The following is a 23,955-nucleotide window of genomic DNA, read 5'->3' on the forward strand; positions in this document are numbered from 1 at the left end:
CATGTGCCAGCACTATACAAAGTACAGATAATTAAAGAGAGAGAGAGAGAGAGAGAGAGAGAGAGAAAGAAAGAGAGGTGTTTGGGTGGCTTAGTCAGTTAAACTTCTGCCTTCAGCTCGGGTCATGATCTCAGGGCCCTGGGATGGAGCCCCATGTCAGGCTCCCTCCCCAGTGTGGAGTCTGCTTCTCCCTCTCCCTTCTCCTTCCCCCTCTCAGCTTCTTTCCCCTGCTTGTCCTCTCTCTCTGATCTTTCTCTCACTCTCTCTGTCAAAAGATTGTTTAGAGAAACACACATACAAAGCACTTATCCTGGTACTGGTGTGTCTGGCAACTATTTTTATTATTATTATTATATTATTATGATGAAGATAAACCCACATATTACATACAGACACACAAATGACTCAGAATGTATGAATCTAAAGAGGTTTCCCAAATTCAGCAGTGGCTTAAAATGACAAGTATAAATCTTGTAAGGGAATGGAGAGAAGAAAATGAGAATTGTAACAGCCACATATTCAAAGGCACAGAGAAGCATGATACCTTAGGGACTGCTGGTGGGTCTGGGAGGCTACAGCAGAAGATCAGGAACTATCGGTGAGGTAGGAAACAAAATCACAAAAAAGGCTTCTCCTAATAACCAAACGTGTCTGTTTACCTGCAATAAACCTGAGTTATGTTTACTGCCCCAAAGTAAATACTAGTAGTGTATATTTTACTCCTATGCTTAAATGATAAATTGTATAGTCACCCTACTTACACTCTCTGGTAAGAAATGTTGGTCTACCTTGAAAACTATGAAGAGTGCCTGAAGAAAGCTAACCTGGGGAATGACATAATCAATTCTGGTTTTAAAGAGCACATTCTGGCAATTCTGTTACCATTGGTGAAGGATGAGTCAAAGAGGGCAACCTGAAGGCCAGATAGAATGTGGAAGTAAAGTCAGTATGCATTTTCAGTTATTTGATCTAGATTACGGTCATAGATAACACATCTTTTCAATCAATTTATCACTTGCTCCATGGCAAAGATGTTTACTCTAAAAGCTTCTGTGTGAAGTTTAAACTTCACCACACCATCACAAGATGGGTATTATCATTATCATTACCTGTCATTTTACATGAGGAAACTGAGACCTCAAGAAGTTAAACTACTTGGTAAAGATCAGAAGGATTCAAATTCAAACCCACAGAATCTATGACCAGATCCCATGTTTGTAACCACTAAATTATGCTACAACTATGTAGGACTCAAGCCACTGAACTGATGTCAGGCTCCCCAGCCAGCACTTGTCTAGGTAAATATGAAGTCCAATCCTTCCTTCATCTGCTGTGCCCTAGAATCCCCAAAGGATTATTATACTATTATTTAGTATTCTTTATTTGTTTTCTTGGTTTTTTTTACCCCTCACACTCATCAAACTGGAACTCAAATAAATCCCCTTGACCTGCAGGAGAGCAGAGATATTGTCCAGGATTCACGCTGTTCTCTTCTGTTATTTCTATGCTGTCAAGATCACTACAAAAAGCCAAGGTTAAGGTTTCCATCCATAATCTAGGGGTGTCAGTAAGATAAGATGTTTACTTTTAAAAAAAACTTTTTGACAGCTTTTCCACATTTAAAAATGAAACATGATTGTTCACCACCTCCATTCAGATGCAAGAGGGAAAACTCCTTCCCACATTTGTTCCAGGCTCTATTTCTATTGCTATTCCATAATTAATCTATCCCAGGATGATTAAAAGTTATAATATTTATCCCCTTTGTGAAAAATGCATCCTTACTATCATGAAACAGGGTGACATAGGTATATTTTCCAGAGTCCGGATTATAGAGTCCTATTCATGAGCATTTGAATACACAGAGAATACTACTGCTGGCAGTGGAAATTGGATGACTCATCTGTGATATGTACGAAATAGAATTAAGAAGACTAAGAGCAGATTGCATGTGAGAGGTCAGTGGAGGGAAAAATTCAAGGATGATTCTCAAGTTTTTGTCTCAAATTAATAAATGAGTGGATACTGATTTCATAAAATTAACTAGAGAACATAATCAGAGGAACTGCTTAAAAGGTTAGACAAGTGATAGTGAATTCAGTAAATATTTGTTGGTATAAATGGATAGATGAATTAAAGATAACATCACTGAGATGAAAAGATTATAGAGAAGTTAATTTAAAATGGAACCAGTTCAACCAATTATTTCAAGGTTACCTGACAAATTTGAAGCAAATGATTTTGGTGCTGTTTATTAGCTGGGCAATGGGTAGGGCAAATGCAAAACACAGACATATGTGCATGTGAGTGTAGAAATAGACACATCATTCTAAGAATGTCTGAAAATTTATTACCCAGAGCATTTAGGACATCTGCAAAATTCTGTTTCATGTAATCTATTATTGTAATTTTAATCAATTAAAAATGTCGGTTACCAAGGTTGGTTTTTTTTAACACCCTGCCTGATACTGTGTTAGGAAAACTATTCTGGTCTTTCACAAGCTTGATATAAACTTTCTTAGGCTCAATTGCACAAGGTGTATTTTATCCATTAACTGTTCAAGACTACTTAAAGTCTTGGCTAAAATTATCATGATTTTTTTTTTTTACTATTTTAATTGGATTTTTCCTGTATTCTAAAATATAAGTAGACCTTTGGTTTAGATGGTAAAGATAATTTCTAATTTTTATTTCCCTGGACATATTTCCACAGCCAATGGTAACATTCTTGCTGACATACTCAAATCGTCTATCTCTGTCCCAGAGGTGATGAGGAGATCTGACAGATAGAGACGCATCAGCAGCCATGCCAACTGGCTGCCAACTTGGACATATGTACAGAGCAGAGAGCGTGCTAAAGTTCCTAATGCAGAGAGCCAAGAGCCCACTGACATTCACCAATGACTGAAGAATGTGTCAATATCGCTACAGCATAGTCAAGTTTGGAGTCAGCCATGTTAAAGGTTTGGAAAGGAGAAGATGACCACCTGGGTAGGGCACCACTCTGCTATGTATATGTGCCTCATTTGGCATCCATTTTGCATGTCTGCTGCTGGGCTTCCATCTGTCGAATCTCAACGTAATGTCAGAGATAAAAATTGAAGACTCGATGGCTTCAAAATGCATTTTTCTGCTGGCTGCCTCATGGCTGTCTGGGGACATAAAATTTAGAAACCAATCTCTGTTAACTAACCCTTTTATATGATATGTATACTTTTATTTTACCCTGCAGAAATGTTTATTTAATCTAATCAATTTATATAACTTCAGAAAGAGCTTTGCAAATTTAAAGATACAAAGGTGAGAGAATATAGTTCTTCATCTTATCATAGAATCAAATCACATATAATTGAGTTAAATTCCGAAATATTTTCCCTTTTATCTATTGAACGTGTACCTAGAAAAATATATTAACTGGAATGCAATTTAAGTTGTACAATATGTCCAAATTATAACTGAATCACAATAGCTAATATTTTTCAGAATAAATAAATCTAAGACTTTGAAAATATTTTACCAACTGTATTTAATTAAAATTCCCCAAATTCATCTACAATAGCATCTTTGACCCTTTCATAATTACATTTAGTTGTATCTCTCAGTGAATGAACTAAATAAAAATACGTCAATATTTCTGGTCAGTTTTATTTTCCCTTCTTTTCATTCTTATAATTTAAAAATATTTTTTATTTTTCTGCCCCATATAATTCTAAACATTTTACCTTTACTTCAGGTGCACTCCAGAAGTGTTTAAGTATGAGAAATGGTAATATAGTCAATCATAAATTGAGAGAAATTGAAAATAGATTTATACACAATTCTCCAGAACTCATAACTCAATAAATGGTCTGGAGTTGTATTAGTTGGCTGGAGCTACCATAACAAAGCACCACAAACTGTATGACTTAAAGAATAGAATTTTATCGGCTCATTGTTCTGAGTCTAGAAGTCCAAGATCAAGGTGTCAGTAGGGTTCCTTCTGAAGGCTATGGGGATGATCTGTTCCATATGCCTCTTCTAGCTTCTTATGGCTTGCTGGAAATTTTTGGCATTCTTGGCTTGTAGAAGCATCATCCCAATCTCTGCTATCAGGTTCTGTAGTCTTTTACCTCTGTGCATGTCTGTGTCCAAATTTCCCCTTTTAATAAGGACACTAGTCATATTAGATTAGAGACCCACTCTACTCTAGTATGAGATCATGTTAACTAATTACATCTGCAATGATGATATTTCTAAATAAGATCATATTCTGTGGAACTGGAAGTTACAATTTCAACATATAAATTAGAGGGGACACAACTGAACTCATAACAGGTGTTTGGCTCTTACTCTAAAAGGGACTTCTAATAAAGGAAGAGAACACTGCCATTTTAATTTAAGGTGTCATTTCTTCAAAATAATGAGCTCTCCTTTCATCACTCACTTTGTCTGTCATGGCTAAGGAGAGGGGGGACCAAAAGCATTCACATATCCATTTCTTTTTTAAATGTATTTCTTTGAACACTTGGTTTTCACAGTGACAGGAGCCATGGAAATGCAGCACATTAAAAAGTTATGATATCAGCTTCACTCATTAAAATACAGAACAAGTACTTGTCTTGGCTTATATAATTTGGTGCCCCAAAATAGCCTTTGAAGACTATTTGAAAGGTTTGTGAATTGCCAATATTTCTCTAGTGGTAGCTTATTTTCTATCGTATTTTAAGGACAGAAAGCATGAAAATGTATTTAATGTCACCTAAGTTTGAAGAGATCATCCACTTCCAAAAGATGAAGATTCAAATAGTAAAGAGATCTGTGGACTAAATAGCTGTTAGCCAGTTAAGGTCTTCTACCTGTGACATGGTCCAGTAAGCAGTTAACATATATCATTTCATTATCTATATAGCAACCATATGAAGTTTATGCGAACATCTCTATTATATAAATAAAGAAACTGAGGAGAAAGAATAAGCAACGTGCCCAAAGTCACACAGTTAGAGATTATTAGGTTGGAAATTTTACTCAAAGTCACCTGGGTTTAAAAATTCTTAGAGACTGCTATTACCCACCATCACTTCATTATATAGGTAAATACTTAGTATTAAAAATACATTGTGTCATTCAGAGATTTCTTTAAATGGCACCACGGAATTCAAGGAGAAAACATATTGGAGCTGACAGGAGAAGAATGCTGGCCTTATTCAACTTCCAACATGTTTCGTCAGCCAGCATTCCAGACACTTAAATTATCTCCCTGAAGTAGAGTTGAGTATCGAATACCAAAAAAACGTTTTTAAGAGGTCAACATGACACTATAACAAAAGGCAAAGGCCTTGTATTTATAGGTCTCTGATTCATATACCTCAAGAGCTTCTACTCTAGTCCTCTGTTTTTCAATTTCACACTATTTGGCTCTCTTCCCTGTATTGTTTTCTGTGTATCATAAATTGTTGCTTGATCTGAGACTGAAGTGGTTTTGGCTGTATTTAGGGCCCTTACCTAAAAATGTATCATGAGTTATAAGAGGGATTCAACGCATGCTCTCAGGCTGCAGAAATACTCTCACATTACTAGAAGTTAGTTACTTGGGAAAGGTTTCCACAATTTTGTATCTATAACCCTGTAATCAAATGACCAGATCTGTTTCCTTCATCAGCACAGCATGACCTGATGAGCAGCAATCTTTCCCTCTCTATTTCCCAGCTTAGGCTGTGATTAATTTGATTGGTTTCAAAACCTGTTGTGTCTTTCCTCTGTGCCCTGCCTGAATATTGGCACAATATGATTGCAGTAGGTTGCATTATTTCCATTTTATCTTACATACTTGAACTTCGGGCCACTTAAACCCAACATGTAAATTTCCATAATATTAAGTGCAAGTGAACGTTTTAAAGCCAAGAGCTTTAGTATTAGGGGAGGAGACTATGTAACTGCTCCTAAATTATCATGAAGCATGTTGACATAAAGATATTGCAAATAACAGCAGAAAATGCAGGAAATTTAAATAAATCTTGGGTAATATATAATCAATGCATTTGGGTCTACTACATATTATATCATGTTTACTATAATACCAATTCTAATCTCCAATCAGCAGAGCTAAAAACGGGTGATTTTCTATTATTACTTTTCCAAATTAAAGTACTACATAAATTGAAAGGAAACCCATTCATTCAAAAACATTTATTTAGTACCTATTATATGGCAGTTATGCTTGGAAGAGCTGATCAGGAAATAGATATGATAGTTATAAACTTTACTGTTAAAGAAAATATAATCTAACTAAACTAAATTCCCTCTAATTATTCTGACCTAGATTTGTCAGTATATTTAGACGCCTCATTTGTTTCTTAAGATTACCATTTATTCTAGGTCTTTTTGCCAATCTCTACAGGCTATTGATATTTCTTCATTATTTTTAATAAATGAAAATAATCTAGATCTGGTTTGCACTAGACTTAACATATAATGCTTTGTTCTCATAGTTTTAAAATTCATAAACCTTTAGTAATAATACACTCTTTCTAAAATAGAATGGCTAAAATTTTAATACCAGGAATGAGAAGAAACCCTCACAACTCAGTATTATTTCTATCAATGAAAGAAAATAATTATTTCATTCCTATTTTATTAGCCATTTGTGATTTTAATTCAATAGCAGTAAAGAATATCCTTCTGAGAGCTAGTTGCGAGGTGTGCTATTGCATTAATACTTTCAAAGAAGTCCCAGTGATAAGATACAGATTTGTAGGTATAGCTACCTTGTCATCTTTTCATTCTGCTTGCCCTTCCATTGCAAAGTTTTTCCGCTGCACTTTAGCTTGTGTGTGTATGCGTGTGTGTAGAAAAATTAAAAGTCTCCAAAATAGGAAATACACAAATTGTATAGTTTTGTTCTTCTGGTAAGAGCTATTTTACTATTTTGAGTTATATTTCTTGATCTGAATATTATTTCATAATTACCTTTTTGGGTATTTTTTCATATTTGTTAAATATATAGTCATTATTTTCTTACCTCTCTCTGTAATAATTTAAGCATTCATATGCAATTAACAATATAGAATGATAACAATTGAGAATTTATTATTTCAAAGATAAATGTTACCGTAACCATTTATTTTTAAAAATATATATGGTATATTTTCAAATAGATGAGTTTACATATAAGGAGATAAACTCATTCCAATTTTCATAACTTTAGACATCTTACTCATATTTAAATTCTTGCTGCAAAGTAAGATGTTTCTATTTTGAATGTTTATTTTTGTGACCTGTTATGTGTAACTGTGAAATTATCACTTGAGTTTATTGCAACCAGCTGTAGTAAACAAAAACAATACAATAACAGTAAATGAAGATTCTCAAATTTTACATAATGAGTGAGTGACAATTGATGATGGAACAGTGAACATGATTAACTAAATACAGGGACTAAAATACAAAGAATAATGGTGTTATACTTCCATGTCACTCAAAACTGCACAATAAATTGACTTAGACCATACCATTACTAGTCATGGAAGCATTACAGTGTTTCTCCTACAGAATGCAGACAATATGATGCAATCAGCTCTTCTCAGAAACACTAGCCATACAGCCTCTATATTGTTTCATGTTGACAAAGAGCTATTCTTGTTTATGTCTTGAAATTTAAAATGTTTCCCTTCTTCCTCAGATTATTTTTAAACTACAAAAAAGTAGATGAATACAGTAGCAAATATTTTTTAAATGTTATTTATTTATTCATGAGAGACAGAGAGAGAAAGAGAATGAGAGGCAGAGGCACAGGCTGGGGGAAAAGCAGGCTCCATGCAGGGAGTCCAATGTGGGACTTAATCCCAGAATTCCAGGATCACACCCGGCGCTGAAGGCAGATGCTCAACCGCTGAGCCACCCAGGCGTCCCTACAGTAGCAAATGTTAAATCATTTACTTTTGGAACTAAAAGTTGACTAATAGATTCCCCTTTACTTTTTAAGTGTCATGCAAATTTAGTAATTAAGTTTTTTATGGCACAATGGAATTTGCAGGGCAGTCCTGGTGGTTCAGTGGTTTAGTGCTGCATTCATCCCAGGGCCCGATCCTGGAGACCCGGGATTGAGTCCCACATCAGGTTCCCTGCATGGAGCCTGCTTCTCCCTCTGCCTGTGTCTCTGCCTCTCTCTCTCTTTGTGTCTCTCATGAATAAATAAATAAAATCTTTAAAAAAATGGAATTTGCAATTGAGAGCATTATGAGTATCATCAATAATACAATTATTTTTTCCAGGAATATTGGGGTGCTTCATTTTTTTAATTAGAAAAAACAAGAAACTTTAAGTGTAAGACTGCTCTTTAAGAAGATACCAGTGTACTTATGAGAATCATAACAATAAGCACTCTATCTTAATTATTTATTTATTTTTAACAAGAGGATAGACCTTTAAAAAAAAAAGTCTGAAGAAATGTTTCAAAATCCCACTAAAAAGTATAATGTGTGACTTCCCCCTGCTGGTTTAGCAGAATAATAAAAATAAGAAGACCCCTCTGAGAATTTAAGACAGTAAAATCCTAGTAACTTAGAGAATCTAGGCGACATATCTAGTAGCAGCAACATTCTTTTACGCACCAAATGTACAGACCCCTAGCATTCATACACATTTCCAGCTGTGCACATTCATTTCTGTTGGATCCAAAAACATATTAACTCATTAACCCAAGACTATATACAACATACACACGGGCACATAACACTTACATGCACAGACACACGCCAAAATCCCTCTTTTCCCTAGTGCCAGTTTGGGTTTTTGCTGTCTCCTCCCTGGAATTCTGCAATCCTCTCTAGTCCTCGCCAACATGGGCTGCTTTCCAGGCTCCATCTTCGCCTGCTGTCTTTCTGTTGGACCTTGTAGCTGAGCGTGTCCCTGGAACCTCATGTGCAACACTACTAAGAAACTAGTTCAGTATTAAATTATATATTTTAAATCGCTTAATTATTGTTGCATCTTATTAAAATTAAAAATAACCCAATCTGATGAACCAAAAATAATAGATGCATATTTTATATTACTCTGAATAAAATTTGCATGTTAATCAACTAATTGCTAAATGCCAAGAAATAACTCTTCCTCTTGCCTCCTCTCCCCCTGCCTCACAGTGGGTATAAAATAAAGATGACCCAAATTAGAAATGCAAGATTTTGAGTTAAACATAAGAAGTAACAGCTCTGAATAGAGCAGTTATTTGGGCCTAATTCTTTCTAAAATCACTACATATGAATTTTTCCTTTCTAGAATTGTCTAAGCTGTGCCTATACAGCAAACTAGTTCCTACATTTGGTAAATGAATCAAAGGGTCTATTACCAAAAAACAAAATCCTTTGAAGGGCTTATCAAGTCTGGATGTTGAGACCATTGACATAATGGAATAAAGTACTTGCTGTTCTGAGAATGTTACCCTGATGAGTGAAGTGGCTAAATACTAAGCTTGTTAGCCATTTAGTAACTGTGCTTATGGCTACTGTTATAGGTTGAATTGTGTCCCCTAAAAGATATAATAAAGTCCTAATTCCTGGTACCTATGACTGTGACCCTATTTGGACCTAGGGTCTTTGCAGATACAATCCAGTTAAGGTAACATCATGGTGAATTAAGGCAGGTCCTGCCTAAGCCAGTATTACCAGTGTCCTTATGAGAAGAAGAGAAGAAACACAGAAACATACACAAGGGAGAACACCATGTCAAGACAAGGCAGAGACTGAAGTAATATGTCTCCAAACCATGGAATATCAATGATTTCCAGAAACTGCCAAATGCTAGTGCGAAAGTATATAACCAACTCACCCCCAGAACCTGCAAGAGCAATCAACTCTGCCAACATCTTGTTTTTGGGCTTCTTGATTCCAGAACTGGTGACTATACACTTCTGCTGCTTTAAGCCATCTGGTTTGTGGTATTCTGTTATAGCAGCCTTAGAAAACTAATGCAGCTACTTAATATAATGTGTATCTATGTATTAATATATAGGCCAGGCACTAAGTGGGTCTTTGAGCCCACAGCACATAATAGGACCTTAATCTTTTCCTCAAGGGAACTTCAGGGAGTGGATGACAAAGAAGTGAACCAACCATTACAATTAGGCATGGAACTATCTTTAAAAGGTGTTACCTGAGCACGTAGAAAGAACCTTAGTCTTGGTGACTCAGACCCATAGTTCCAAAGAATATGACATTTTAGCTATGATCTAAAGAACAGATAGAATAGGGAGCCTGGGTGGCTCAGTCAGTCAAGCGTCTGCCTTCAGCTCCAGGGCCTGGCATGGAGCCCACATTGGACTCCCCACTCAGCAGAATGCCTGCTTCTCCCTCTCCCTCTGCCTGTGGCTTTCCCTGTTTGTTCTCCCTCTCTCTGTCTCTCTGTCTCTGTCTCTCTGTCTCTGTCTCTCTCTCCCACTCTCAAATAAATAAATAAAATATTTTTAAAAGAACAGATAGAGTAGACCAAGAAATATTAGGGACAAGGTAGGGGTGGAGATATGCAGAAATGATGAAACCATTCCAAGCAGAAGCAACAGCATATTGAAAAACCTAAAAGAAAACAAGCCATCTGAAGAGTGTGCTAAATTTCCAGAACTCCAAGTCCACTCATTCAGTGCAAAAAATCACATATATTATTTGCAGAAAACCTTATTAGGAGTTAAGCAAGATTTCTTTTTCTTTACATGTTTGAGTTAATAAGATAGTTTCCCAATAACAAGATGTGATCTCTCCTGTAGAAGAATTCCTCAGAACAACATAGTCATCAAATGACTGATCCTTTTTACTTCAAGGCATTTTCTGAAACTGAAATTCTAAGTCCACAGTTACTTAAACAAATATTCTAACACCACCTCTCTACTATTCCCAGTCTTTTTGAAAGCACTTTTAAATTATTTCCACCTTTAAAACCTCACAAACATCAGAAGCACTTGCTCTATATTACACATTGTCTAAAAATACTCCAATTTGATTAATCAGTAAAGAAAGTATTTTCTTTTATAGTCCAAAGTACAAAAGAGCATGTGAAATCAGTGTAGCTACAAAAGAATTCAGATGAAAAACTGCTCTAAATCTCAGAGGTTACAGAGTATTAAGATATCCTAGTTACTATGGCAACCTCGCTTTTTAATTAGTAAATAGTATTACAAATCTTGAATAATCTATTAACAAGTTAAGGTTAACCATAATAGAATTAAACTATAAATATCTCTTTTTTACAAATATAAAAGAGAAAAGTAGTGACCAATACTTTTCAGAAGAAAGGTACAAGTACTTACATAAAGGTGTGATTTCTTTATTTAAAGTACTGATTTAGAACTCAAGATATTATAAATATCACAGTGATTTATTATTGAAAACTGCTTAAATGCAAAATTGTGACTCTTTCCCTTTCTGATCATTCAAATGCATGCCTGCCCAGATGATTTGTTCATAATGATCTTTGGTAACTTTTTAATGATATCTTAAACACACACACACACACACACACATACAGGTTTTTTTTTTTTTTTCAATGAACTAATGAACTATAAAAAAAATTTCGGGAGTGGGGTACCTGGGTGGCTCAGTTGATTAAACAATTGCCTTCAACCCAGGTCATGATCCCAGGGTTCTGGGATCCAACCCCACATTGGGGCTCAGCTGGGAGTCTGCTTCTCGCTTCTCTCTCTCCATCTGCCCCTCACTCATACTTGCTCTCTCTTTCTCTATCTCTCTCATGCTTTCTCTCTCTCTCATAAATAAATAAAATCTTTTTTTTTTAAGATTTTATTTATTTATTCTTGAGAGAGAAGGAGAGCCAGAGCCAGAGACACAGGCAGAGGGAGAAGCAGGCTCCATGCACCGGGAGCCAGACGTGGGATTCGATCCCGGGTCTCCAGGATCGCGCCCTGGGCCAAAGGCAGGCGCCAAACTGCTGTGCCACCCAGGGATCCCCTAAATAAATAAAATCTTTTAAAAAAATTCAGAAGTAAACAGGTAGATCTAATTTAAGATATCAGGAATTCTTTCATTTTTTCAGTACATGATTTCTTTCTGATAAGGTACTTGCTTTTGGACTCTGGGTCTCTAAGAGAGACTAGGGAGGAAATAAGCTTTGGCTCAAAAAAGGAAGTGTATTTAAGCCCAAAGTTCAAATCTAACCCATTTGTCATCAGTACTTTGCGTGACTAAATCTATTATCTAAACATTCAGAGTATTTAAACAAGTAAAACTAAAAGCAAATCAGCAATATCTCTATCTAACCACATGAAAAAATTGGAAATGTTAGTGACTATTATATAACCATCGCATATCCAACATTATGCATAACGGGTATTTTCAGTCCTGTTAAAGACCTGTTAAAGTCCTGTTAAAGACAACTCTTTAGGTCTTCAGTAAGCTGGACATTTTTGTCCATTTTTCAATATTACTGATTGAGAATCTTTTAAGGCATAATGCACTCATGCAACTCTCGATTACCTGCTTTATATTCTCATCACTGTCTTCCCCATATCTTTAAAGATGGACTCATTTAATCTTCCATTTATAGGATCAGTTTCTGACACATTACTCTTTCTGAAATAATTACTCCTTAGTATTAGTTACTATTTATTGAACAATTGTATGGGCCAGGTGACCTACATAAATATCCTGTTACATGTCAGAGGAATAAATAACATTATCTTTTTATTTTTACATCTGCAGAAATTGAGACCTAGAGATATTAAGTTACTTGATTTAATGTGCATAGCTGTTAAATGTTGAAAGCCACTAATAACCTACCTGTTCTTGGGCTCAAACCCACGACCCTTAATCTCTATGCCAACTGTTCTCAAATTTTAACATACATTCTTAAAACACAGATTGTTGAGCCCCTCCCCTAAAGCTTCTAATTCAGTGTTTTTACATTTTTAATATGTCATCAGATGAGACTGATGCTATTGATCCTAGACCACATTTTAAAACTATTACAGTATACTAAATTTTATCCTTCCTCTGACCACGCACACAACACTAGTCCTCAGGTACTTGGGTGGCTCAGACTGTTAAATGACCAACTCTTGATTTTGGTTCCAGTCATGATCTCAGGACTGTGAGATGAGCCCTGCAACAGACTTTATGCTGAGCATGAAGTCTGCTTGAGATTCTCTCTCTCCCTCTCCCTCTGCCCCCCACCATCATGCATATGTGCAGTCTCTAAATTAATTAATTAATATCTTTTAAAAAGAAAAAAAATAGTCCTTAATCCCAGCTATACCTTTGAATTATGGGGGAGGATTACCAAAATAAGAAACATACTCACACCTGGGCCCCTTACTAGACAAATTACAAAAGGATATCTGGGGATAATGTCTGGATATGTTATTTTTTAAAGCTACCCAGGAGATTCTGATGCATAACTAGGATTGAGGACAACTTAGAAATACTGAAAGGAGCACAAACTTTGTAATTTAATCTTTGAATTCAAATTTCAAACTCATGCACTTCCACATCATGACCTTGGGAATAAGATTGACAGCTATCTATTAAATCTGGATGCCAATTAAATGGTAATAATATTTTAAAGATTAAGTGAAAATGAATATACTGCATATGGTATAGAGGAAATGCTTGATAAGTATTTTGGTACTACCAGGTTAATTACAATGGAAATAAGTCAAATTTACCTGGGTTATTTCCTCTTCCAAACTCCCATTTCATCTGGTGAGACTTAGAATGAAGCCTTGTTCCCTGGCACAGGGGTAAATGGCCTTGACTGGATATCAGGACTTCGATATATTTTTTCCCATTTTTCTTATCAGTGTGACCTAAATTCCAGAGCACAAATGATCAACTTCATATCCTCAGAGTTTTTCTGGCACTTCTAACCCCTTCTGCTCACTTTATCCTCTGTGGTCCCAGACTATAAAACAGGATAGCACTAAGCCCTCTCTCTTTTGTTCTAATCCATCTCCCTTCTTGGTTCTTAAGCACACCACTCTAAAGCTCAACCCATGGTACCATGACTAGCTCTTGCCAATCTTCCTCAGGAAGCCTCGGTATCCTTATGGACCACTGGGAAGGTGAAAACACTACAGTATGCTAAATTCTATCCTTCTTCCCCCCAAATCAGAGTCCCACCTAACTCCTGATTCATGTTAGCAATGCTCCCTCTGCCTCCTTGCATCAACTGCAAGGGTCAATATCTTTGAGAATTAAAACTTGGAATATTACACTCACTGGACCCTATGCTTAGAGAGCCAATGTCAGCCTCTTGGGCCTACTTGAGCTGGTTTTGCTAGCCTCTGCCACACTCTAAGGAAAAAGATTCATCTAAATTCTGACTCATTTTTCTCCCTGTCATTCCTGGGATTCCAGCATTTCAATTAATGATATTAATTATCCTACTCATCATCAATGATGAACTTGACTACTCTACAGGCTAGAGTTACATAGTATATTGATAGACAAAACAAAGTTTTTAGTAATTTAAATAAATAAAATGTTGCAACACCTAAATATACTCATTCAGTGACCATTCATTGAATGCCTGCATTGCACACGAAACATTCTCCATGTGCTGAAGAAATAATGTAGAAAACAGGTATAAAAGAAAGAAGAAAGAAGAAAGAAAGAAAGAAAGAAAGAAAGAAAGAAAGAAAGAAAGAAAGAATCCTTTCCCCATGGAGTTTATACTCTAGCAGAGAAACACAAATAATAAGAATAAAACATGTAAAATTTATAGAATATGAAAAGTACTACTGAGAAAAGTAGTAGAGATAAAGCAAGAAAGAAGGAATGGTTACTACTTTTTTTTTTTTTTTTTTAAACAGGACTCTCAAGAAAGTCCTAACTGATAAAGTGACCTGGAAGTAAAGACCAGAGGAAACTAAGTAACAAGCCCTGAGGCTGCTCTTTGGGCTGGGGAACATCCCAGGCAGAAGCAAAAAGTATGTTTGGCCGGTTGGAGGAGCCTTTGGAAGTGATACTACTCTTTACTGAAGAGGACATTTGGTAAAAAGAAGTATTTATAAGGTCAAAGAGAAAGTTGGGTTTTAGGTCACAGAGTCAGGAGCTATTTTAAGCAGGTCCACTTTTACTGTGACATGGAAAGCTAGGGGAGAGCTTGGTCAGAGAAGTGACATAAACAGGATTTAGTTAACAGAATCATGCCTGCCAGCACATGAAGAAAGATAACAGGAAGCCAAGTGCAGAAGCAGGGTAGCCAGGACATTTTACTGATAATCCAAATGAGAGATTACACTGACTTGGGAAGTTGTGATGGAAATGATGAGAAACAGTCGGTTTCTGAATAGATGTTGAAGGTAGAGACAAAGAATTTTCTAGTCAATGAAATATGTGGTCTAGAGGACAAAGAAGGACTCTTAAGATTTGGGGTCTGGGCCCCTGAATAATAGGGTTGTCATTTATTAAGGTGGGAAAGATTTGCAGAGAAACAGGCTTGAGGGAAAAAAATCAGACTTTGATGTTCAATAGAGTAAATTGAGATGCCAATTAAGTTACTACATAAAAGCTACTGCCTAAGTGGCATGGTATTCAAGGTAAAGGCTCCAGAGTGAACGTGGAAGCCTGTAGGACACAGATGAGATCCTGTGCAAGTGGTGAGGAGAAAGGAATCCTAGAACTCAGCTCTGAGTCATTCCGGTGCTTGAGGAAAGAAGGCAAAGGTATATGTTGTCCTAGAAGCCAAACAAAGAAAATGTTTTCAGGAGGAAGAAATAGTCAATGATACCAAACACTGCCAAGAGGTAAAGTATTGACCACTGGACTTAGCATCATGGAGGTTACCGAAAAATGTAAGTACTTTTGTCAGAGAGGTGGGGGCAAAAGACCAAGCTGGAGTGGGTTTATATATTTTAAATAAAGTTGCATTCTCAATTTTGCTTTCTAAATAGGTCAGACATTGTTAGATATTACAACAATAAACAAAATCTCTCAAAGAGTTCATAATCTAGAGAAAAACATTTATAAGTAAACAGTTTTAAATCTCTTCATTAAATACAGAAATAGAGGGATAAATACATTGTTAAGAGAGCGATGAAATGCGAACACCAGCTTTTTCCTTTCTTTCTTTCTTTCTTTCTTTCTTCTTTCTTTCTTTCTTTCTTTCTTTCTTTCTTTCTTTCTTTTCACATAAGGATTTCTTAACATGAGCTGTTTCTGTAGGTGACAAAAGACAGCATACCCTACCAAGGGGAACCAGTAGCATGGCTGGCACACAGTATCTGAATTCCTGAAAGGCTTCTGATTCTAACACAAATAGTACATCCTCTCTTATCAGCAAATTAAGGTTATGCAGCTTAGAAAATGTTTGCATATTACATCTCACTAATGTTGAGCCCAAAATAAAATACAATCTTCGTGGTTATATCCAGTGCCAAACCTAAACCCACTGACATAAAACTGATCTGGCTCTGGGCAGACTTTGTCAACCAACCCTCTTCCTTGTGATTATTTGTTTTACTCTCAGCAAACAGAACTCTCTCTTTCAGCCCTTAAGAGGTTCCTAAACTTAAGTGGAATCAGTGACTGGGATTTTCTTTCAAGTAAGTATTGCCTCCAGCAAGGGCATCCCTCAAAATGGATCAGATCCTCCCTCTGTAGGAATTCCTCACTTTTCAACTCTAGCTGTCTTGCTTGATAGGGGGCCAGAGGAAGGTTAATTGGTAATTTCTCTTTGAATATGAAGCCTATTTAGCTAATTACTTGATTTTTTTTGATGTTATTTTTAGAAGACTGGTTTAGAGAGAATTTTTTAGAGGTTCTTTTCCTTCAATTTACTTTCAGTCAGATGTATTTTAAACTTAAAGGCAAATAAAAAGTCTGATTTAATTCCAAATATTATAATTAAGTGGATGAGCCTATTATGAGCCTGAAAAGATTAGACCCTCATTTTATAGAAGGAAATGAAATAACTCTCTTTATAAATTTTATTAAATTCATGACTAAGAAATAGGAAACACGCTATAAAATATCAATGTAAAAATTCTGAATCTTGTGTCTAACAGAAGTTGAAGTGAACTCAACTAAATATCACTCACACAGTCACCTTCTCTGATCAGACCTGTATTATGTCACCTCCATTTATTATACAGCAAGCACACTGACTCTTTCCCATACAACCTGTATCATAATATAAAATTATTTTTGGCTTCCTAAACTTCTTTGTTATTGATTTTTTCCATTAGAACATAAGTTCCCTAAAATGAGAGACCACATTTTTCTTTTTTTTTCTTGTAACTCAAACACTTTTCCCCATTCTTGGAGAATGTTGACAATTTAATATGTATTTGTTGGGCAAATGTAAGAATAAATGAGTCAACGAACAAACTACCCAAGCGGGTAACTCTCAGGTTAGAAATATACAACTTTCTAAAACAGTGGCTTTCAACTTATTTTACATGACACATAGCCAGATATACATTTTACATTGGCATAATGATTTTTATAAGCTGTGTTTGACTGAGATTTGGGATTTTTTTTTTTAAAGTCTATCCTCGATATTTCTTTCAATAGAAGTATTGGATTTATTACAATTTGTGATAATTTGTAACAAATATTACATTTGTTATATAATGATTTAAATAATTTTGTTTTTTTAAGTACTTATTTATTTTAAGAGAGAGAGCACACGCATGCCTGGGCAGAGGGAAATAATCTTAAGCAGACTCCCTGCTGAGCGTGGAGCCAGACTCTGGATTCCACCCATATCCCCAAGATCATGATCCAAGATCAAAACCAAGAGTCAGTCACTCAACTGACTAAGCCATCCAGGGACCCTTAAACAATTTTACTTTTTCATTTTAGTTCGGGTTTATTATTTATTATACATGGCTTTTACCTCCTGTTTAACTTTTTCTAGTTTGACCAAGTCGCCACTTATCATTCCTTTTCCTGTTGGGACTATGCAAGTTCTATCATGCTTCTCCTTCCATTACTGGCTATCTTTCACTCTTCCTGCTCACTCTTGACTCACCAAGACTTCACACTTCACTAACATTTCAAAATAGGAAAATTCATTTTCCCAAAAAGATATACTTTGTTCTTTCCCAAAACACTCTATTTTCATCCGCCAACTTCCACAGTACTCTCCATGGGAAAGTTTTAAAATACTGTATTTCTCCCATTTTCTCCCTTACCCCCAGATGAAACCCTTGAAATAATTTCCTAGTCTTCCACTACTCTACCGACAATTCTTAGGTTTTGCTGAGATATTCTAAAACTAAAGGTACCAAATATTATCAGAATTCCTTTCATTGTATGTCCCTTCTCTCTTAACTACACTTAACTGGAAAGAAACATCATGTATAAATTGACTTTAGGTTCATCTGTTTAAGTTCTGGGAAGCTACAGGTACCCACACATTTCCTACCAATTCTACTCAATTTCATTCTTTACAACGTTGGTCACAACATCCTAAACTGATCACATTACTCATGAAAAGATGTAACCCTTTACTTCAGTTTCAGCTCCTGTAGAAGATCCTATAGAACTCATTGCCTCCCCCTAGGGAGGAGCATGCCCTCTGGCCCTCTAGCCTACAAATCCACTCACAGAAACAAGTCTGATAAAAACAGAGTTCAGCATCACATCTCAGGTCTTTAAGGGCTATTGGGACCACCTACCAAGATATCTCTTTATCTTGGTCCTTTCACTGTAATACCAGGTTTGTGCCAGAAGGTAATTCCGTATACTCATTTCCCCTCCAGACTCTATAGATCACAAAAGCCAGTTTCCATCCTCCAGGTGGGCTAGTATTTGCCTTGGATTTTAGATTCAGGACCACACACCAACTTTCCCATTCAGCCTGCCTCATCTTCTAGGCACTGACTCTCCCCAAATAGGAGAATTATCAAAGATACAATTTTAAGAAATCTTTACAAAACGAAGCAACAGACAAAAAACTTCTGGCTTGATAAATCCAGTCATCTAGTTTGAATAAAATTAGAAAAGGTAATATATTCAGAGACCAGATTCTGCATCTTTCCAATGGTTAAGAGGACATATACAATATCCAAACTGGTTTTAAGAATTACTCAGTAAGTTGTCAATTATCTTCAAGACTGTGAAAATAGTTCAGCAGCCCTTTTATTTTTCAACAAAAAAAGAGTACAAATTAGTGGGGTCATATTCATATTCACCTCAGCATTTTCAGCCATTCTGTTCCCTTAAAAACAAATACCAGTAAAAATTTTAAAAAATACAGAGTGTGGGGATCTTAGACAATGGTTCTCAACTTATATAGTAAAATCACCCCAGATAATTAAATAATAATAATAATAATAATAAATAATAATACCCTACCCCATTTGTGTAGCTTTAAAAGTTCCCCGGGTGGTGTGCAGCCAAGTACCAAGTACTGCTTTATGCAGTGAAACAAAGATACTTAGAAAATGAGGGATACCCTGCTTTGAGGGAGAGGGCAATAGGAAAACAAAACAAGTAAAAATCACCGATGAGGTACAAACAGATGGTCATTCAAAGTAACCTCCAGATCTAACCTCTGGGAAGTTTTATTTAAATTCCTAGAAAACTACCTATAAGAGGGATTTTCTGAGGGCCCTTGCCTGATAGCACTTAGCAGTTACACTGAAGGGGATTGATCGAGGTGATAATCCTTGGAAGAGAGACTTAGTGTGCTTTTTCAAGAGTTGTGTAGGTTGCCCTGATAAACTTAGTGAAGAGAAACAACAAATGCAATTTGTTTCCCCCCCCCCCCCCCACACAGTCAGGGTCCCTTCCTTGCACAGGTTTCTACAGCTATTAGGAGCTGCTGGGAATTATAAAGATTCAGCTGAGGAGGGGAAGTCAAGCTGCAATCATAAAGCATTTCTAATAAATAGTCTAAAAAGATCTGAGAAGAGAGGGATCTGATTTGTTTTCATTTGTTGTCTCATCCTAAATAAAACTTCACACTTATTTTTGTATTTGTTGTTTTGCACTATTTTGGTCAAACAGGGTTTGTTTCCAGATTGCTCTCTGCTCAGATATGCTTTATGAAAGGAAAAGAAAGACGTGTGATTACTCAGTGAAGAATCAGGAACGTTGAGAGTTTCTTATCAGGCTCTAGGAGGAAAAGTAGGTCTCTTCACCCTGCAATCAACTCATATTTGGGAAATTATAATGAAAATAACTGATACTTTGTTAAAACTGAGTCATCCAAATAGTACCTGCGGTTTCATAAGAATTGTTTTCCAGTCAATGTTTATGTTGCAGAGAAGCCATTAGACATCTTGGAATATTTATCAGGAATCCCAAAATTCGTAGCACTAGTTTTCTGACACCCACTAGTGCCCAAATAGTGCATATCGAGTCACAATGTACCATCGCACCATATCTGATCTCATTCTCGTAATGAGACCGCGAAGCAGCCCTCTCAAGGATATTTCTCCAGGCCCCGTCTTTTTCCTGTGGACTGATGAAAAGAGTGAACCGTGAAAGAGGCTAATGGATTGTCCCCAGTTGCTCATAAGGATGCAGCATAATGTCAAACCTGGGAACGTGGACTTAACTGCCAACCTGCTCCCACGCATTCTCGCTCTTCTCCAAGGTCCCCGTCACTCTCGAGTGCCTTTTCCACGTCTACCTCTGTGTACCTTACACCTATATCAACTACCCCAAAAGCACATGCTAAATAATTTAGGTGTATGGGAAGATAGTCACTGGATCCAAAGGAATGTAGAGAAAAAAAAATTGAAAAGCAAACAAAAAATGAATAGTTGAGGTAAGTCAGGAACCATGAAATGGAAAACCTCCCAAGTGCCAGCAAAGTCAATGCCAAATTCATTTGCTCTTCTAAACTCTCTGCCATAAAACATTCAATTCTTTACTGTTTCTCTTTTTTTTTTAAGATTCTATTTCTTAACTTGAGAGAGAGAGACAGAGAGAGAGGGAGCGCGCACAAGCAGGGGAGAGGCAGAGGGAGGAGCAGGGAGCCCCACGCGGGGCTGGCTCCATCCCAGGACCCCGAGATCATGACCTGAGTTGAAAGCAGACATTTAATGGACTGAGCCGCCAGGTGCGCCTGATTCTTTACTTTTTAATAAGAAGCTAAACTATACGTTACATGCTCTAAGCAATTATCCCCCAAACCACAAACTGCCTATGGAAATTGGAATGTTTGTTTTGTTTCTTTTTTCTTTTCTTTTTTTAATGAACTTGGTACCTAAATTTGGCTTTATTCATCAATTTAAATGTTTTCAGGTAAGTCTTGTCTACCTAAAACACTTTTTGCTCTACGAGATCACCTTGTTTTAAAGACCACACTTACAATACTAAGTCACATTTTATTGCATTCAAGAAAACTATCTCTTGCTCAGCCATGATACACAAAAGATTCCGAAATGAAGCAACTGGTGTTTTGTTTCATTTTTTTTTTAAGTTTTTATATAAATTCCCATTAGTTAACACACGGTGTGATATTAGTTTCAGGTGTACAATATAGTGATTCAGCGCTTCCATACAACACCTGGTGCTCATCACAAGTGCCCCCCTTAATCCCCATCACCTATTTAACCCTCCCCCACCTCCTTTCTGGTTGCCTTCCGCTCTCTTTTGTTTCCCCCTGTGCTCCTCTGTTTTGTTTTTTTGAATTCCACATATGAGTGAAATCACATGCTTTTTTCTTGCCCTGACTTATTCCACTTAGAGTAATACTCTCTATCTATATCCAAGTCATTGGAAATGGCAAGATTTCATTCATTTTTATGTCTGAGTAAGATTCCATTATATATACCACCTCTTCTTTATCCATTTGGCATATGATGAACACAGGCTGTTTCCATAGCTTGGCTATTGTAAATAATACTGCCATAAACATCTGGGTGCATGTATCCCTTTTAATCCATATTTTTGTATTCTTAGGGTAAATACCTAGTAGTGCAACTGCTGGATCCTAGGGTAGTTGTATTTTCACTCCACTGGTTTGCATTCCCATCAACAGGGCAAGAGGTTTCCCATTTCTCCACATCCTCGCCAGCACCTGTTGTTTCTTGTGTTGTGCATTTTAGCCATTCTGACAAGTGTGAGGTGATATCTCATTGTAATTTTGACTTGCAGTTCCCTGATGGTAAGTGATGTTGAGCATCTTTACATATTTCTGTTGGCCATCTGTATGTCTTCTTTGGAAAAAATATCTACTCATGTCTTCTGCCCATTTTTAATTAGATTATTCATTTTTTGAGTGTTGAGTTTTATAAATTCTTTGTATATTTTGAACACTAACTCTTTATCAGATATGTCATTTGCAAGTATCTTCTCCCATTCCGTAGGTTGTCTTTCTGTTTTGTTCACTGTTTCCTTTGCTGTGCAAAAGCTTTTTATTTTGATGTAGTCCCAATAGTTTGTGCTTTTGTTTCCCTGGCCTCAGGAGACATATCTAGAAAGAAGTTGCTATGGCCAATGTCAAAGAGATCACTGCCTGTGTTTTCCTCTAATCTTAGTGGTTTCCTATCTCACATTTAGGTCTTTCATCCATTTTGAATTTATTTTTGTATATGGTGTAAGAAAATGGTCCAGGTTCATTCTCTTGTATATAGCTGTCCAGTTTTCCCAAAGCCATTTGTTGAAGAGCTATTCTTTTTTCCCATTGGGTAATCTTTCCTGTTTTATCAAGGATTAATTGACTATTTAGTTGTGGGAGAAGCAAGTGGTTTTAAATATTATAATATTATCTATTCTTTTTTAATTAAAAAAAGAAGAAGAAAGAAGGAAAAACTTTAACATACAACCAACTTCTTAGGACTATTCCAATGTCAACATCACACCAAAAAGTGGTATCTTGTTTTCTTCTTCTTTCAATTTTCAAAATGTGCATCTTTAAAGTATTTCATTTTTTACTGTGATTGCTTAGAATAAAATTGACATTTCCCTTAAAGTTTATATTAATTTTACCATTCCAGAAAGCCTCCTGAACTTTATAGATGACCTTAGATTTCTGCAGTATATGTTTGGTTTCCGATGTTAAAAGTGCAGTTAAAATTTGAATCATTTAATAATAAATGATGACATAATATGGATGAACTGTGTTGTATTTTTAGCTTAAAATACCAAATATAGTTACATAAAGAGAAATGCTAAGAGAGATGTGATTGTACAGAAAGAAAATCCTTAATTATCACCAGAATGTTAAATGTTTTTAAAAATCTACCTCTCTCTCTCTCTCATAAATAAATAAAATCTTAAAAAAAAAAAAAGAGGGGCTCCTGAGTGGCCCAGCAGTTGAGTGTCTGCCTTCAGCTCAGGACATGATCCTGGAGTCCCAGGATTGAGTCGTACATCAGGCTCCCCACAAGAAGCCTGCTTCTCCCTCTGCCTATGTCTCTGCCTCTCTGTCTCCGTGTCTCTCGTGAATAAATAAATAAAATCTTTTTAAAAAATGTTTTTAAAAATCACCAGTGTGGTCAAGATTTCTCAGTAATAAAATCCAGGGTATTTTCCCTTTTATTGTTTCTTAATAAGAATGATTATTAATGCTATCTTCAGGAAATGTCCTATTTGAGAAAGGTAGAGAGACTATAGTAAAGTACACAGGAATCAGGATACAATGAATATTGTGCCTACAAATCATAGCTGACAGAAAATGTTTAACTCTCATTATCTGTAGGAGAGAACAATAATTAGAAAACTCAAAAATTATTCTTCTGCATGTTCTTTAATTCTCAAAATGAATTGTTTATTTAAAAGGGTTATGCTTTGATTATCAGCCATTATAGTGAGCAATAAATAAAACTGTATCTAAGTATCTAAATATTTTAGAATCTCATGTCTTACAGGTCACGGGAGGAGCCAAAGATCAGTCATCACTTTAATATGCTATGCTCATGATAAAGGCGTAAGGCTTTGTTTAAACAAAATTAGATTATGGAATTCAATTATAAACAGAAGGATAATTTATTCATTTACTAATTTGTCCTCTTTCTTTCTGACACAGGACCATTGGCCTTAAGGCATAGCTTATACATCTATCAAACAAGAT

At 36.1% G+C, this 23,955-nt stretch overlaps 1 long non-coding RNA gene across 2 annotated transcripts in view; it reads right to left on the reverse strand.

Moving 5' to 3' along the window:
* LOC118353053 (uncharacterized) overlaps positions 1 to 23,955 on the reverse strand; it is a 51,919-nt gene that overhangs the window by 13,188 nt on the left and 14,776 nt on the right. Inside the window, exon 1 of one of the 2 annotated variants that reach the window (XR_004811213.2) lies at positions 3,723 to 3,877. The exons of the other annotated variant lie outside the window; for it this stretch is intronic. This is a non-coding gene — a long non-coding RNA (uncharacterized LOC118353053). Of the gene's footprint in view, positions 1 to 3,722; positions 3,878 to 23,955 lie in introns of those variants that run through there. 2 annotated transcript variants of the gene reach the window in all.

The sequence above is a fragment of the Canis lupus genome, chromosome 31 (genome assembly GCF_003254725.2).
Source record: "Canis lupus dingo isolate Sandy chromosome 31, ASM325472v2, whole genome shotgun sequence".
In the NCBI taxonomy this organism is placed as follows: Eukaryota; Metazoa; Chordata; class Mammalia; order Carnivora; family Canidae; genus Canis; species Canis lupus.